Genomic DNA, 17,098 nt, shown 5'->3' with positions numbered 1-17,098 from the left:
GGAAAAAACTTAGAAAATGGTTCACAAAGAGCAGGGAGGATTAAGATGGAGAAACTAGAATTAGTGAATAATGTTTAGTTCTCCAAATCTATTTTATATGAAATAAGATGCATCTATTCTTGCAAAAGGTGCCCCAACCAAGCATTGGGTCCAAACTCTGTCCAGTACATATCCTTACATTTCAGTAGATGTAGTTTTTATACCTAAATAATTTTTCATTGGTCTTACAAGATATTTCATGTATATATATATATTTTTGTAGTTAAAATATACAGTATAAGTTGAACTAAAGTACTTAAAAAACACACTATTTTATGACAGTTTAGCTGGTTTTATCTATGATCTCACAGATTAGATTATAAGCCTTGGTCACAAAGGTTGTTTTATCGACTGTGTTCTGTCTTGAATTACAACCATTTCCTTATCAATTTGCAGTGATTTCAATAGAAAACTAATTATAATGTGTATTTTTTTTGTTATACAAAAACAGCTTTTTTTAAGCAAAATGTTACAACAACAGCATAGTATGAAGAGGCATAGTTGTTCTAACAAATCTTACTTTTCCTATTTTACAGAAATGAACAGTTCAGGGTCAAATGGAAAACTCAATAAGGATGAGACCAAATCAGCAACCGAAACTGAGAAAGGTGACTGAGACTTTATTTCACACAAAGTAATGTCCAACAGTCTGGAGTCATCCCTTAATTCTTCATAGTGGGCTGACATCCTTGTCAACAGACCGTCTTGTTCCGAGAAACATGACTTTGTTGATCAGGGTATAAAAATCCTCCTTAACTTTTGGAACTGACACAGAAAATGCAATCAGAACCAATCTAAACAGGATTTAATGTCACTTTATTCCTATCAGCCGTCTCAAGTCCATCATTTATTCCCTGGTTTGCTCCTTAGTTTGAAACCTCAAAGAAAGCTTGACATTTACAGGTGCTGGTCATAAAATTAGAATATCATGAAAAAGTAGATTGATTTCAGTAATTCCATTTAAAAAGTGAAACTTGTATATTATATTCATACATTACATACAAACTCATATATTTCAGATGTTTATTTTGTTTAATTTTGATGATTACAAATGACAACAAATGAAAATCTCAAATTCATCATATCAGAAAATTAGAATATTGTGAAAAGGTTCAAAATTGATGGCCCCTGGTACCACACTCTAATCAGCTAATTAACTCAAACCACCTGCAAAAGCCTTTAAATGGTCTTTCAGTCTAGTTCTATAGGCTACACAATCATGGGGAAGACTGCTGACTTGACAGTTGTCCAAAAGACGACCATCGACACCTTGCACAAGGAAGGCAAGACACAAAAGGTCATCGCTAAAGAGGCTGGCTGTTCACAGAGCTCAGTGTCCAAGCACATTAATAGAGAGGCGAAGGGAAGGAAAAGATGTGGTCGAAAAAAGTGTACAAGCAAGAGAGATAACCGCACCCTGGAGAGGATTGTGAAACAAAACCCATTCAAAAATGTGGGGGAGATTCACAAAGAGTGGACTGCAGCTGGAGTGAGTGCTTCAAGAACCACCACACACAGACGTATGAAAGACATGGGTTTCTGCTGTCGCATTCCTTGTGTCAAGCCACTCTTGAACCACAGACAGCGTCAGAAGCGTCTTGCCTGGGCTAAAGAGAAACAGGACTGGACTGCTGGTGAGTGGTCCAAAGTCATGTTCTCTGATGAAAGTAAATTTTGCATTTCCTTTGGAAATCAAGGTCCCAGAGTCTGGAGGAAAAGAAGAGAGGCACTTCATCCACGTTGCTTGAAGTCCAGTGTAAAGTTTCCACAGTCAGTGATGGTTTGGGGTGCCATGTCATCTGCTGGTGTTGGTCCATTGTGTTTTCTGAGGTCCAGGGTCAACGCAGCCACATACCAGGAAGTTTTAGAGCACTTCATGCTTCCTGCAGCTGACCAACTTTTTGGAGATGCAGATTTCATTTTCCAACAGGACTTGGCACCTGCACACAGTGCCAAAGCTACCAGTACCTGGTTGAAGGACCATGGTATCCCTGTTCTTAATTGGCCAGCAAACTCTCCTGACCTTAACCCCATAGAAAATCTATGGGGTATTGTGAAGAAGAAGATGCAATACACCAGACCCAACAATTCAGAAGAGCTAAAAGCCACTATTAGAGCAACCTGGGCTATCATAACACCTGAGCAGTGCCACAGACTGATCGACTCCATGCCACGCCGCATTGCTGCAGTAATACAGGCCAAAGGAGGCCCAACTAAATACTGAGTGCTGTACATGCTCATACTTTTCATGTTCATACTTTTCAGTTGGCCAACATTTCTATAAATCCTTTGTTTTTATTGGTCTTCAGTAATATTCTAATTTTCTGATATGATGAATTTGAGATTTTCATTTGTTGTCATTTGTAATCATCAAAATTAAACAAAATAAACATCTGAAATATATGAGTTTGTATGTAATGTATGAATATAATATACAAGTTTCACTTTTTAAATGGAATTACTGAAATCAATCTACTTTTTCATGATATTCTAATTTTATGACCAGCACCTGTATTGTTTGGTTTCATGATTATTGGACAAAATGAACCAAAGATATAAAGATCTTTTATTCAAATGTATTAAAATGTTCAATTATTATTAGTAAAAGTGGCATGTTGGACGGATTTTCACTGATATTTATGTCCTTTTGGATGCTTGTTTTGATTGTTTTTTCCCCTGCAATGGGGCATTTCCACCCCCAACCCCAGTGCAGGGGACAGAACATCTTGCCCGGGGTGCCAGGCCAACAATTGCCCCTAACGGCTCTCCTTTCAGATACATAGATCAGTATTGTGTATTGTAGGCTGACAAAGAACCCAAAATGACTCCCTATTCCTAAGGGGCAATTTAAGTGTTTTCTAAGCCAAAACAAGTGTTTGGGCTACTATATAAAGCTTCAAACTCAAAGCTAATTGTGACATTTTGAATAGAAAATGCTTCCTGGATGGGAAGCAAAATGTCTTCAAACTTGGAAACAAAATCCCTGACACCCCACATCATGAAGGTCCTAGAGAGAGTTGTGTTGGTTCACCTCAGCAAACACACAAGCAGCTATCAGGAGTTGATTATGCCATCATACACCTGCTTCAACATACCCACTGTCCTTTAGGCAGAGAGCAGTGTGAGGATCATGTTCTTTGTTTTCTTCAGTGAATTTACACGATTTAGCCTCTCCTACTTTGTGATAAACTTCAGAAAACTGGAGGCATCAACAATCACCTGGATCAAAGACTATCTGAGAAACAGACCACATTTTGTTAGACTGAAGGTTCAGCTGCCTAATAAAGTAGTCAGCTGCACAGGAGCACAACAGGGAACAGTACTCTATCCATTCCTTTTTACTCCGTACATATCTGATTTCCGTTACCAGAGAGAGTCCTGTTATCTGCAGAAATACTCAAATGACTCTGCAATCATTTGTGGGCATCAAAGATGGACAAGAAGATGAGTACAGAGAGCTGGAGAACCGTTTTGTGGCATGGTGTGGAAACAATCATCTGATCCTCAATGTCAACAAAACAATGGAGATATATTACAATATTACAAGGATTTGATGATCAGAACAGATGGACCCAGAATTCAAACCAGACAACCAGTCTTAAAGCTTTACACAGTTTATTGAAATGGAACTGCTGCAGGTAATGTCAGTGACTAGGGCAAGAACCTCTGGAAATAGAGACATAAGATTAGTAACCAGGTTAGCTTTATAGTATGCATCAATCACAAACGTAATGTCATTAACCTATTCTTCGTCCTCAGTCTCGGAAGAACCACAAGGTTAGATTTCAAGCCTGTTGACAGTAGCACTAATGATGTTGCTGTCACTGGTCAGGAAGTCCCAGAGATTACCTCCAGCTGATTCTGTAAAAGTTTAAAAAACAATCCACTGGACTTGGTTTCCAAGATTTGAAGACGTTTCGCTACCTCTCCAGGAAGCTTTCTCAATTCCTGGAGAGGTACAGAAACGTCTTCAAATCTGTTTGTTTTTTTAACTTTAACGGAATGACTATGACCTGAATGACTGAGAATCTTCATCAGCACCTCCAGCTGAGTTACGATGATTCATGGTAAGCAGGCTCGGACTGGGAACGATTTTCAGCCCTGGCATTTTTCCATCTACTCCGGCCCACTTTTGAAACGTCCACACTCACCACATCAGCAGGGTGGCCAGATGTCACTGACTCACGTTTTCCAGCCCAGAAGATGTTCATAAACCACCTGGATATACAAAATCTGGCCCCATTTAAACCAAAGTCTATTGATCTCTTAAGCCATAAATCTAGGCCCTCGCACGCTGAAATTCGGACCAGCCCACCGGGCAAATGCCCAATATCACAGATTACCAGTCCCAGCCTGGTGGTAAGGCAGAGGCTCAGAATGTGAAGACAATAGTAAGCAAGAGGAACAGAAGTACAAACAAGACTCCGTAGTCTGGGGCAAAGTCCAGGGTCAGAGCCAGGTGATCAGAAGTCCAGTGAAGCACCAGAGAGAAATCCAGCATGAGGACTAGAAACATTTCCAGGTTAGGCAGCGGGCAGGCAGACAAACAGATCAGGGCCAGACAAAACAGGCAGGCAGTCAGGTTAGACAGGAATCATGCATGCTTAGAAACAGGGACAGATCAGGTCAGGCAAACACCCAGAAGGTCAGGAATCAAAATGCTGCAATAAATCTCACTATTGGCCCAAATAATCTTGCACTGATGTTTGGTCTGAAGGCTGGTTATATACTTGTAGGTGTGGATTAGATGAGTAGTAATGAGAATGTGCCGGAGCTGAGCAGGTGTGTCTTGTGAAGAATCAGACCAGCATCAGTGCTGAGATCATGACAGATGAATTCTTTGTAAAGAGAAGAACATTATGGACAACAGTGAGCATCATCTTCAGATTATGTTTAAACAACAACAAAGTATCTTCATTAAGAGGCTTATCCAGAGCTGGAGCAAGACTGCTAGAAAAGATCCTTCCTGCTTAGAGCTATAAACACCTGGATAAAAAAATAACCTACGAGTCACTGCAACATTTAATTTCCTTTTGGGATTAATAAGGTATTTTGGAAATGAATTTAATTGAATGTTTATGCTGTGTTCCACTAATAGATGGTGTCCCTGTGACAGAATGTGTTCCATTGCTGTATTCCACCAATACGGCTGGTAAGTGTAAATTTATTATTTTTGGTGTTAAAAACAAAAAAAAGTACTCATCAAATTCAAAGTTAGTAAAGTGAAAAGCTACAAAGCAGTGATAGTTTTATAAACCAGGATCAGAATTCAGCACTAGAACCATTGAGGGAGAACCAAGGAGAACCAGAGCAGAACTGCAGACCTGAGGACAGACCTCAGATCAGTGGAGGATCTGATGGGTTCATTTCATTCTGATCTTTGTTTTTGTTCCTGGTCTTATTCAGGCTGAACATCTATGACCATTTGGAGAAACATGGTTTTAGAAACATGTTGGGGGCTTTTTAACACATGCTGCTACAACTCCTCATTGATTCATTACAGCAATAGACAATATGTTCAGAGGGCAGTTTACAGTAAAGTTGAATATCTTTTTTATTTAGTTCTTTGCATTCTGACTCATTATCTCAGCTTTTTTGAGACCATCAATAAAAATACAGCCCTCATACTTTAGAAGTATATTCCACTGAGCATGAGCCCATGAATATATTAAACATAGGATCCCTGATTGTGTGAAATGCAGCCTGAAGAAGGTGAGATTTATGGACTGAGATAACTGTTAATTAAGACGTTAATGTTAATCAATTAACTGGTAGAAATTTACAATAGGTATTTGTCCCTCGCTGTTTAATCATGTGACATCAGATGTTTCATCTGTGAGTCAACAAATTTTTTAATTTTAATACTACTTACAAAGTTAGATCTTGGCAACAATACAAGTACAAATCATGGATATCAAATTTACGTGTACCAAGTTTACGAGTATAAATCACCGATTTACAAGTTATATTAGTGATTCGTTCCCATAAATCTGTAGTTTTGCAAAGTTGTAACATCTAAACTTTGATTTTCTCATATGAAGCATTTGATGTTACATTCATGCATAAGTTGGCAATAAGGAAAAAATTAAAATGTGAAATCTATTCCAATTTTTGAATTGGATTTACATAATAATGATACGCATATGTTTTTGTTTGACATGTTTCTTATCCGATATTTGTTTTAGTTGCTGTATTAGAAGCTGTAAATTGACACATGCGTTTTACTGAGTCACCTATTTATGACTCAACTATAGAGACTGAGAATCTTTATCAATCAGCCACAGGATGTTTCCTACAGTCTGAATTCCTAGCTGCCTTGGTGACGTTCCCACCTGCTTTGACCTCAGATGATTTCAAGTCTTTTTCTCCAGTCTGGTTCTAGTCTGCTGAGAGGAAAGGTGCTTCTGTGACTCCAGGAAACAATATCTACCAGCAGGAAGTCCCTCAGAGTCACAGTCTGATACTTCAGATTTTGTAAAACATTTTACTGCAAATATTAATAAAATAAAACTCAGGGTTTTAAATCTATTATAAATCTCAGTTTTTGTATCAGCTTTATATCGTGAGTAGTTCTAGTTTTGTTTTGTTTTGTTGTTCAGCTGATGGAAACCTGAACCAAAGATCACCAACTCCAGAAATATTTGAATTAGCCCCTTCTGAACCTGGTGAGTAAAACCTTCTAAGATGTTTTTTTCTTTTTTCTTTATTTCAGCAGCATGTTCATATTTCTGACAAAAATCTAACTCAGACATTAATACCAACTAAAACTCTTGAGTTTTAACACGTTATGCCCTGCAGTGTCTCCTCTAATGTGTGAGAGCTGATGATGATGATGATGATGATGATGATGATGATATAACATGTGGATCAATGATGGATGTGTGTTTAGGATCATTTTCTTGTAGCAACATCAGACTGTGTCCAAGCTTTAACCATCTAGTTGTTGAATGAAGGTCATTTAGAAGAATTTACATCATCCATCATTTAACCAGCAGCTAAATCAATCATCTAGATTTCCTCCCATAGAAAATATTTGACCAGTTGGCTTAATAAACTGAAGCAGACCTTGGCGTTTTATACTAACAATCCAAATGAAATGCATTTAAATTTACTCTGAATCTACCTGCATGAATGGATTGAATGAACTTTATATTTCTGTGTGGAAACTAGATCTGTCTGTAAAGTTCCTGAAGAGGATATTTGTTTTATGACTCAGTAGAGCTGGATCTAATCAGCTGATGTCTGTCCCAAAAAATCTGAATAAATCAGAGTGTCAGAATATTGTGTTTATAAATATATTTCATGATAACAACACTGATCAAATGTATATAAAGATAGTGAGACCTACTATACAGTATTTTCAGAGGGCAGTTTTTTTTAAGCCGAGTTTATCACTTTGTTAGTGATGAAAAGATATAAACCTACATCTTTCATTCTATCTAATCTATTTAATCCCATCAAGATGAAGTAACTGAATAATCAGTTTATTTTTAGAGAATCTGGTCTAAAGACAATAACTTCTGTTTCTTCTGCATTCAACAGTGGAGGCTTCATGTTTTTTTTTGTCTTCAAGACATAAATGTAATGAAGTATCCTCCACTGAGCATGAACCCATGAATATATTATCATCACTGTGTTGTGCAAAAATAATGTCCTGCAGATAATGAATAGATGGTTAACTAGAACTGGAGTTATAGTTAATTATTATCCTATTCAACATCGAAGGCAAAATCAATTTAGTGTTCTTAGGTGGATAACTATAGCCCTGAGTTATCTACTTACCGGTTGTTGATCCACAACTGGAGGGTTCCAGGACCGGCTGTTAAAATCCAGGTATCCACCAGTCTAGTGGCCCCGGTTAAGTTATCAGCAAAGCTATTAAATTATCAATAAAGAACCTTCTATCTCTGTTTATTCGCACTATTACCAAAAGGGGGTGGGTTTGCCCTGAGTGATAAACCCTCCGTTATATGAACGACCAAAACCACTACAGATTAACCAATGATGTCTTTATTCTAATAATTCAGGATTACAGAAATCTAACATCTATGCAAACACTACACACTACTAGAAAAATAAACACGAGGTAGATTAAATGACTAGTTCAAAAGAAAAATAAAAGAAAAATCGAAAATAAAGAATTAAACGAGATAGGAACAACGAAATAACTATTACTGGCGTCTGAAATTGTCCAAAATATGCCAGATATTAATACATTCATTAATGTCCGCTAGCAGCAGGTATAGTGCAATTGATTAGTGTAAACTAATACATCCAACTTAAAATCAGCAAATGATTAAATGCATTAACAAGCAGCAGGTGTAATGATAACAGTGCAATCGATCATGAACATTAATACATCCAGCTTAGTATTGGTAAATTATTGAACATGTATTAACAATAGCAGCGTTCAGCAAAAACCCCTTTTTGCCTGGCAATGTAGTGATGTGTGTGAATGGTTGTGGCTAAATGGGGACCACCCCCCTTTGTTCTCCACGCGGTGAGGGGAACAAAGAGAAATGGGGGGGGCGACCTGTGATCAAGATGGCGGCGACCACGGGACCCGACGTGGCTGAATATGATAACTTTATCTCTATCTCAAAGCAGAAACAATGGAGAGGACAGGAAAGCCAAGAAAGAAAGAAAAAGCACACACTTATTTTAACCAAATAAACAAACCCTTAATCAGCACAGATAAAAAAAAAGAACATCAGCATTAATTCAAAACCCTAAACTGCCTTTCTCTCGCCTGAGCACAGCAATCCTGATGCATCAAAGGAAAGTAAATTGATTTTACTGTGAGATGCGTCGTCCGAGGGAGGTTGGCGTTTCCACGGCAACCGCAGCTTGGTTTCTGTCGGGCAGAGGTTCTCTGCCCCCGGTCCGCCCCTCGGGAAAGTTCAGTCAGCTCGGGCCACAGCAGAGGGGTTGATCTGCTCACGAGTTGGAAAGGAGGGATTTCAGGAGGTGATCTTAGGAGGTGATCGGCAAGAGAGCGTCCTCTCAGCCGATTCATCCAAGGAAGGGGAGAACGAAACTCCGCGGTCAGCTTCAAAGGCTTTCTATCTCCCAGTCAGCGCGGTTGCTATGCACGATGGAACACTGCGATCCGTGACTTTCGATGCAGGAAAACGAAAGCTACTTCCAGTCAGCTTTCTTCTGATATTTCACGTGAAATGGGCCTCTCCTGACGGGCTGCAAACCCATGGAAAAAGAGGAAGAGAAAATGTCTGCTTCTGGCTTTTAAAGCTACACTGTGTAATAATTACAGGGATATACAGTCAGAAATTGAATATATTATACATAACTATGTTATTTATCATCACCTATGAGCTCAGCCTTTTAACCATAATATTTGCGTTGCCTTAGAATTCGTTATTTATAATTACATAGGAGCGGGTCTCGCAGCCATGGAGGCTGACATCTTTGCGCTACGGCAAGCGCAGAGGCAACAAACTACGCTCGAAAGTAACTACGGCAAGTTGAGAGAGATTAACTGAGACGATACTGAACAGTAGATGGCAGTATTATGCCTGAAAAGCGTTTAGTCTGCCTGAAACCAAAGAAGAAGAAGAAGCAGGTATACGGCGCTTCAGTAACAAGAAAGGTAAACAAGGCGGCAGGCGTGAGTGACTTTGCAAACTGTGTGGCCAAACATCAGACGAATGGAGGATCATGCCTACTCTGTATCACAACGAAAAGCGGCGGACACCGAACCCCCGTCATCTAAGAAGCGGAAACACAACGAGAATAAACGCAAGCGTGACAAAAAACACGGATCAACATTGGCACGGCATTTACACGATGGAAGTCACTGATGGAGGAAAAAGGTTTTCAAAGTGACGCTCAAGTCGCCAGTTTTCTGTTGGACAGGTAATTAATCCTACACACACAATTGTCTTTTTATACACGTAATACCCCACCCCCACATCCCGTTTCAACCAAACTATTCTCAAGATGTCTGGTAGCATTACCTAGATAAGGCCACAGCTTCATAAAATTACCACAGCTGATAGTGGCGTGTGTGTGTGTGAGAGAGACAGATATATGAAGCTGCATATTAGCGAGCTACGGATATATACCTCGGTTACTTCTCTCCGGCTCCTTTGGAGATCTTCAAGCCTTTCCTCCTCTCCTCTAGTCACCCCGCTTTCACCTCTCCCTCGCCTGGCCCTAGCTGCACGCCCACCACGGCCTCTCTGCCCTCTTCCTCGCCCTCTTCCTCGCCTTGTAACCCCCGTGCCACAAACAAGACTTGGACTCTGTAAACGGGGAATATATATTCTTCCAGCGAACACGATCTCGCTGTTAAACTAATGACTACAATTACTTCGTCTGTTTATATCACCATGCAAAGCAGCTCACCAAAACGTCACAACGATGTAGAAAAAATAACGGGTATATTTATTATCTTAAGTCTACATGAAATCTATACCCTACACAGACTAATGAAATACTATCTGTAAAATTATCTATGTAAACAAACCTCATCACTTGAGAAGGTAGGTGATGCGGACGTCGTGGAAGACATTTTGTCCCGTAACGCTCGCCGTACAGTTGGGGGGGAGAAGCGGTGGGGGGGAGATGTTCATGTTGCTGCGGTCTGCAGTCTGACCGCTAGATGTCGCTGAAAATTACACACTGTAGCTTTAAACCATGTGTGACACGGGAGCACTTCCTGTGAAAGTATCGGCTGATTGGTCTGTGCCATGAGTGACATGGGGGAACTTCCTGTTGGAGTATTCGGTTGATTGGTCCATTTGAGGTGGCCGCCTCCCACAGTGGGCCAGGTCTTCTTTGTTCTTGTTTTGGAGGGAATCCTTTGTTCTCCCTTGTGGAAAAGAGAAGGGGGATGGGTTCCAGGTGGCTAACAAGGGGGATGGTTTCAGGTGGATGGTTCAGCCCACTGATTTAGCTCCATGTTGGTAATATACCTCAACAACTGGATGCCTTCCATTGGTTTTATGTTTAATCTCACGTAAAATGTTATAATGATATGTTTCAGTAGCTGAAGATAAAACTGAAGAAACCAAAGAGAAACTGGGATCCAGTGATACTGCAGGTTCTGTTAATACGGAGAATAAAGAAGGTGAGATTAAGCTAAAAAGATTAAACACTAAGTTTCATTGTTGTGAGAACCATCTTCTCATTGATTTACAGTCATTTTAATAGAAAGCTAATTTTAACATGGAATTTTAGTTGTTTTGTTCTTAGTAAATCAAGTACATATAAATAGCTTTTTTTTTGCAGGCTTTACAAACAGCAACTGGGAGCTTAAAGAGGTTTCGTTGTTATAACTAATCTAACTTTTCCTCTTTTATAGCAAAAAACAATTCAGGGTCAAATGGAAAACTCAATGAGTACGTTACAGAATCGGCAACCAGCACTGAGAAAGGTGACTGAGACTTTATTTCACTATTTCACACAAAGTAATGTCCAACAGTCTGGAATCATCCCTTACTTCTTCATAGCAGGCTGACATCCTTGTCATCAGACTGTCTTGTTCAGAGAAAGATGTTTTTGTTGATCAGGTTATAAAAATGCTCCTAAACTTTTGGGACTGACACAGAAAATGCAATAGAACCAATTTAAAGAGGATTTAATGTCACTTTATTTCTATCAGGCGTCTTGTTTGCTCCTTTGTTTGAACCCTTAAAGACAGCACAGCCTGACATTTACCATTTAGTTTCATGATCATCGAGTGAAAATAAAAAGATATTTAGATCATCGTTGTTCTGTTTGAAGTTATTAAAATGTTAAATTATTATAACTAAAACTCACGTTTATGGTGTCTTATTGACAGAGGGTGATCCATTGCGGACTGTTACCAATAAAGTAACTGGTAAGTGTACATTTACTATTGTTTGGTGATAAAAAGAAAAAAGCACTCACCCTATTCAAAGTTAGTAAAGTGAAAACCTACAACACAGTGATTGTTTTCTAGACCAGGATCAGAATTCAGCACTGGGGGGGGGACTTTTAACACATGCAGCTCCACCTCCCCCAACAGTTTACAGTAAAAAATTATTTTCTTTTTAATTCAGTACTTTGCACCCTCCTCATTCTGACTCATAATCTCACTTATCTCAGCTTCTTGTAAAGTATCCTCCACTGAGCATGAACCCATGAATAGATTATCATCACTGGATGCCTTACATTGGTTTTATGTTTAATCTCACATAAAATGTTATACTGATATGTTTCAGCACCTGAGGAGAAAACAGAAGAAACCGAAGGGAAACCAGGATCCGGTGATACTGCAGATTCTGCTGCTACGGAGAATAAAGAAGGTGAGATTAATCTAAAAAGATTTAACTCTAAGTTTCATTGTTGTGAGAACCATCTTTAACTTTCATAAACCCACCTGATGATTGATGACTACTCTCACTAAAGACTAAACTGATATGTTTAACCAGCTGGGAAGAAACTAGAAGAAACCAAAAAGGATCCAGGATCCAGTGAGCCTGCAGGTTACACTGATGAAGAGAAAAACGAAGGTGAGATTGAGCTACAAAATATAACAATAAGTTTCATTGTTGTGTTTCAGGTTGCTCCTTCAGTTTCATCCTGTGGTGTTTCTTGAATTAACAAATGTTTTAATGTTTGAGTGAATGAGAAAAAATAACCAAAAACTTTTATAATCTGTGTTAGATAAATGATCACTATCAGTGACATTCAAGTAAATCTTCCAGTTTGAAATGTGAAAAAAATCCAACAGCTAATTTCTCAGTGATACCTTAACAAAGCTGAAGGAAAACATCTGTAAAACAACTCAGGTTCAGCTTTCTAGCCTCTGAACTTACATGTTTACTGATGAGTTATTATTGTATTTAGAAATGCAAGGTATTTATGAATTAATATTTCTAATGTTGATTGACCTTATTGGTTGACTTACGATCAACTGTTCCTTTTCTTAAAACCAGAGTTTTGTGTTAAGAGGACGCAGCTTAGAGCTGCTAGAAAGTTAGACGAGGCTTGGAACAGCACTGAGGATGGGACGTAGCTGGTAGCTGCAGCGTTTCCAATAAGGTTGAACTACAGGAACAGGCAGAGCAACAAACGTCTGAGGAGACATGGAGGCAGAGGGATTAGATTCTGTTCTGGCAGCAAGTGGAGAGTGGAGCAGGTGCATGCAGGAGACAGAGTGTGCACAAGGAGAAATTGGCTCATGCATTCTCTCACTCATGTTTAACAGGCGTTCACTCTCAGAAGCAGCTACAGGGTTGTGCATGTGCATTTTTTTCAAACTGGAGAGAGTGGGTCTTATCAAAAATTCACAAAAATCCTCCAATTTACCTTTAAATACTCAAAAATATAAATAACATTTTCTTATATAAGTACATTTCCGTGTAATTTTCAAATTGATTTTAAAGAACTTGTAACTTTCATAAACCCCCCTGATGTATTGATGAATACTCTCACTGAAGACTAAACTGATATGTTTCAGCAGCTGAGGAGAAAACAGTAAAAACCAAAGTGGAGCTAGGATCCAGTCAGACTACAGGTTCTACTGATGAAGAGACAAAAGGAGGTTAGATTGAGCTAAAAAGATTTAACTCCTAAGTTTCATTGTTGTGTTCAGGTTGCTCCTTCAGTTTCATTCTGAGGTCTTTCTTGAATAGACAAATATTTAAAGGTTTGAGTAAATGAGAAAAAAATTACCAAAAACTATTATGATGTCTTAGATAAATGATCACAAACCTCCAACAGCTCATTTCTCACCTTAACAAAGCTGAAGTAAAACATCTGTAAAACAACTCAGGCTCAGCTTTCTAGCCTCTAAACTTACATGTTTACTGATGAGTTATTATCGTATTCAGGAATTTAACGTATTAATGAGTTAATATTTCTAATGTTGATTGACCTTATTGATCGATTAACGAATAACTCTTTATTTTCTTTAAACTAAAGTTTTCACTTTATTCAAGAGGATCTTTCTATTATATGAGGGACTTAATAGTTAAAAATTGTACGATTATATTATAACAATGTATAGTGCCTGCTTTAGGAAATACTGAAATTTCACAGAAATGAACAATTCTGGGTCAAATGGAAAAAATAAGGATGTGATAGAATCAGCACCCAGCCCTGATAAAGGTGACTAAAGTCTTTATTCCACTGTTTCACACAAAGTAACGTCCAACAGTCTGGATCCCTTATTTCCTCACATTTTTCTTCAAAGCAGGCAGATTTCTTCTAGTCGTCTAAATCAGCCTGAACCAAAAGTTCAACAGACCGTCTTGTTCAGAGAAACATGATTTTGTTGATCAGGGTATAAAAAGGATCCTCCAGTTTTAGGACTGACACAGAAAATTGCTCCTTTGTTTGAATCCTCAAAGACAGCACAGCCTGACATTTACTATTTAGTTTCATGATTATTGAGGGAAAATAAACCAAAGATATTAAGATCATCATTTAATTGAAAGTTATTAGAGCTTTCTAGCCTCTAAACTTACATGTTTACTGATGAGTTATTATCGTATTTAGGAATTTAACGTATTAATGAGTTAATATTGCTAATGTTGATTGACCTTATTGATCGGTTAACAATTAACTCTTTATTTTCCTAAAACCAGAGTTTTCACTGTTGTGAAGATCTTTCTATTAAATGAGGGGCTTAATATGCTGAGTTAAAAATTGTAAAATTATATTACAACAATTTATAGTGCCTGCTTTAGGAAATACTGATTGAAATGTAATGTGTACTTATTTTTTTTTTTGTCCTCTGTAAATAACATCATGATTTTTTTTTATAGACAAACAAGCTTTTTAATCCAAATGTTTCATCAACAACAGAGCGCTTGAAGAAGCTTAGTTGTTTTAATAAATCTAACTTTTCCTATTTTACAGAAATGAGAAATTCAGGGTCAAATGGAAAAAGTGAGGATGTGATAGAATCAGCAACCAGACCTGATAAAGGTGACTAAAGTCTTTATTCCACTGTTTCACACAAAGTAATGTCCAACAGTCTGGATCCCTTATTTTTGCAATCAGAAACAAATTAAATATGATTTAATGTCACTTTATTTCTATCAGCCGTCTCAAATCCATCATTTATTCCCTGGTTTGCTCCTTTGTTTGAACCCTCAAAGACATCACAGCCTGACATTACTATTTAGTTTCATGATCATTGAGGGAAAATAAACCAAAGATATTAAGATCATCATTAAATTGAAAGTTATTAAAATGTTCAATTATTATAACTAAAACTCACATGTTTATGGTGTCTTATTGACAGAAGTTCATCCATTGCTGACTGATGCCAATAAAGTAGATGGTAAGTGTACATTTACCATTGTTTGGTGTTAAAAATGAAAAAAGAACTCACCAAGTTCAAAGTTAGTAAAGTGAAAACCTACAATGCAGTGATTGTTTTCTAGACCAGAATTCAGCACTAGAACCATTCAGGGAGAACCAAGGAGAACCAGAGCAGAACTGCAGACCTGAGGACAGACCTCAGATCAGTGGAGGATCTGATGGGTTCATTTCATTCTGATCTTTGTTTTTGTTCCTGTTCTTATTCAGGCTTAACATCTATGACCATTTGGAGAAACATGGTTTTAGAAGCGGGGGGGCTTTTAACACATTCAGCTCCGCCTCCCCATTGATTCATTACAGCAAGTTGAATATCTTTTTTTTTAGTACTTGCACCCTCCTCATTCTGACTCATTATCTCAGCTTTTATGAGAGAGAGACCAACAATATAAATACAGCCCTCATACTTCTGAAGTATATTCCACTGAGAATGAAGCCATGAATTTATTAAACATAGAATAACTGGATGTGTTTTGTCAGTTTCATGTGTTAATTTTACAGAAAACTTTATTCTGATGTGTTTCAGCAGACGGGAGTGTAGTTAAAGTAAAAAAAGGGAAACCTGATTCCAGCCAGACTGCAGATTCTGCTGATATGCATCTTAAAAAAGGTGAGATTAGTTTATGGGCTGAGATAACTGTCAATAAAGACATACCTGAATGGGTCTAATGTTGTTCATGTAAATCAAATAAACTTAACCGCAGGGTTAACAATCTATTATAAATCTCAGTTTGTGGCATTTTTATGATAACCTCACAGATAAAAATTGTTTGGCTAAAAGAAATGTGACTATTTTTTTTAGAATAGCTCAGTTTAAATTAAAGTTGTTTTTTATCCAAATAAAGGAGAGTTTTCAGGTCACTTTTCATGTCCGATATAAGAATGATAATGCAGGCTTTAAGTTCTGGCAATTGGTGATACTGACCAAATATGATATTATTGTAATTATTTTCTATAGACAAGGATCATCAACAAGCCTCAGACCCAGCAAATGACAACCAGGTCCAAATACCAGCATCTCCAACCTCAATCCAACCGAATAGTAATAAATCTTGTGAGTAAAACCTTCTAAGATTTTTTTTTCTTTTTTATGTGTTAATTGGTTTTAGTGTGACATAGTAAACTCAAACCGTCTCTCTGACGCCGCTGTTGGAATCTCATGCTCTCTGGTTTGTCTTGAGACCAACATTTTAAATTTAGCCCTAATAGCTGTGAGGTTTGCTCCAACATATAAACGAGGTTTTCCTTGTACAACTCTTCATGTCCGATATAATAATGATAATGCAGGCATTAAGTGCTGGCAATTGGTGATACTGACCAAATATGATATTATTGTAATTCTTCTCTATAGACAAGGATCATCAACAAGCCTCAGACCCAGCAAATGACAACCAGGTCCAAATACCAGCATCTCCAACCTCAATCCAACCCAATAGTAATAAATCTTGTGAGTAAAACCTTCTAAGATTTTTTTTTCTTTTTTATGTGTTAATTGGTTTTAGTGTGACATAGTAAACTCAAACCGTCTCTCTGACGCCGCTGTTGGAATCTCATGCTCTCTGGTTTGTCTTGAGACCAACATTTTAAATTTAGCCCTAATAGCTGTGAGGTTTGCTCCAACATATAAACGAGGTTTTCCTTGTACAACTCTTCATGTCCGATATAATAATGATAATGCAGGCATTAAGTGCTGGCAATTGGTGATACTGACCAAATATGATATTATTGTAATTCTTCTCTATAG

General features: G+C 37.9%; 1 protein-coding gene and 2 long non-coding RNA genes across 3 annotated transcripts in view; all 3 read left to right on the top strand.

Annotated features, from left to right (window-relative positions):
• LOC119794439 overlaps positions 1-17,098 on the top strand; it is a 96,254-nt gene that overhangs the window by 26,316 nt on the left and 52,840 nt on the right. The window lies entirely within an intron of this gene.
• LOC119794450 lies at positions 11,044-15,316 on the top strand. Its single transcript, XR_005282219.1, has 3 exons — positions 11,044-11,128; positions 11,363-11,434; positions 15,278-15,316. It is a non-coding gene; the product is annotated as an uncharacterized LOC119794450 (long non-coding RNA).
• Positions 12,179-13,536, top strand: LOC119794451. The gene is made up of 3 exons (XR_005282220.1): positions 12,179-12,329; positions 12,456-12,536; positions 13,490-13,536. It is a non-coding gene; the product is annotated as an uncharacterized LOC119794451 (long non-coding RNA).

The sequence above is a fragment of the Cyprinodon tularosa genome, unplaced genomic scaffold (assembly GCF_016077235.1).
Source record: "Cyprinodon tularosa strain WSP-4 unplaced genomic scaffold, ASM1607723v1 ctg48, whole genome shotgun sequence".
NCBI classification, from domain to species: domain Eukaryota; kingdom Metazoa; phylum Chordata; class Actinopteri; order Cyprinodontiformes; family Cyprinodontidae; genus Cyprinodon; species Cyprinodon tularosa.
Note: the sequence above shows the minus strand (reverse complement) of the source record. Positions and strands in the feature narration are given on the sequence as shown.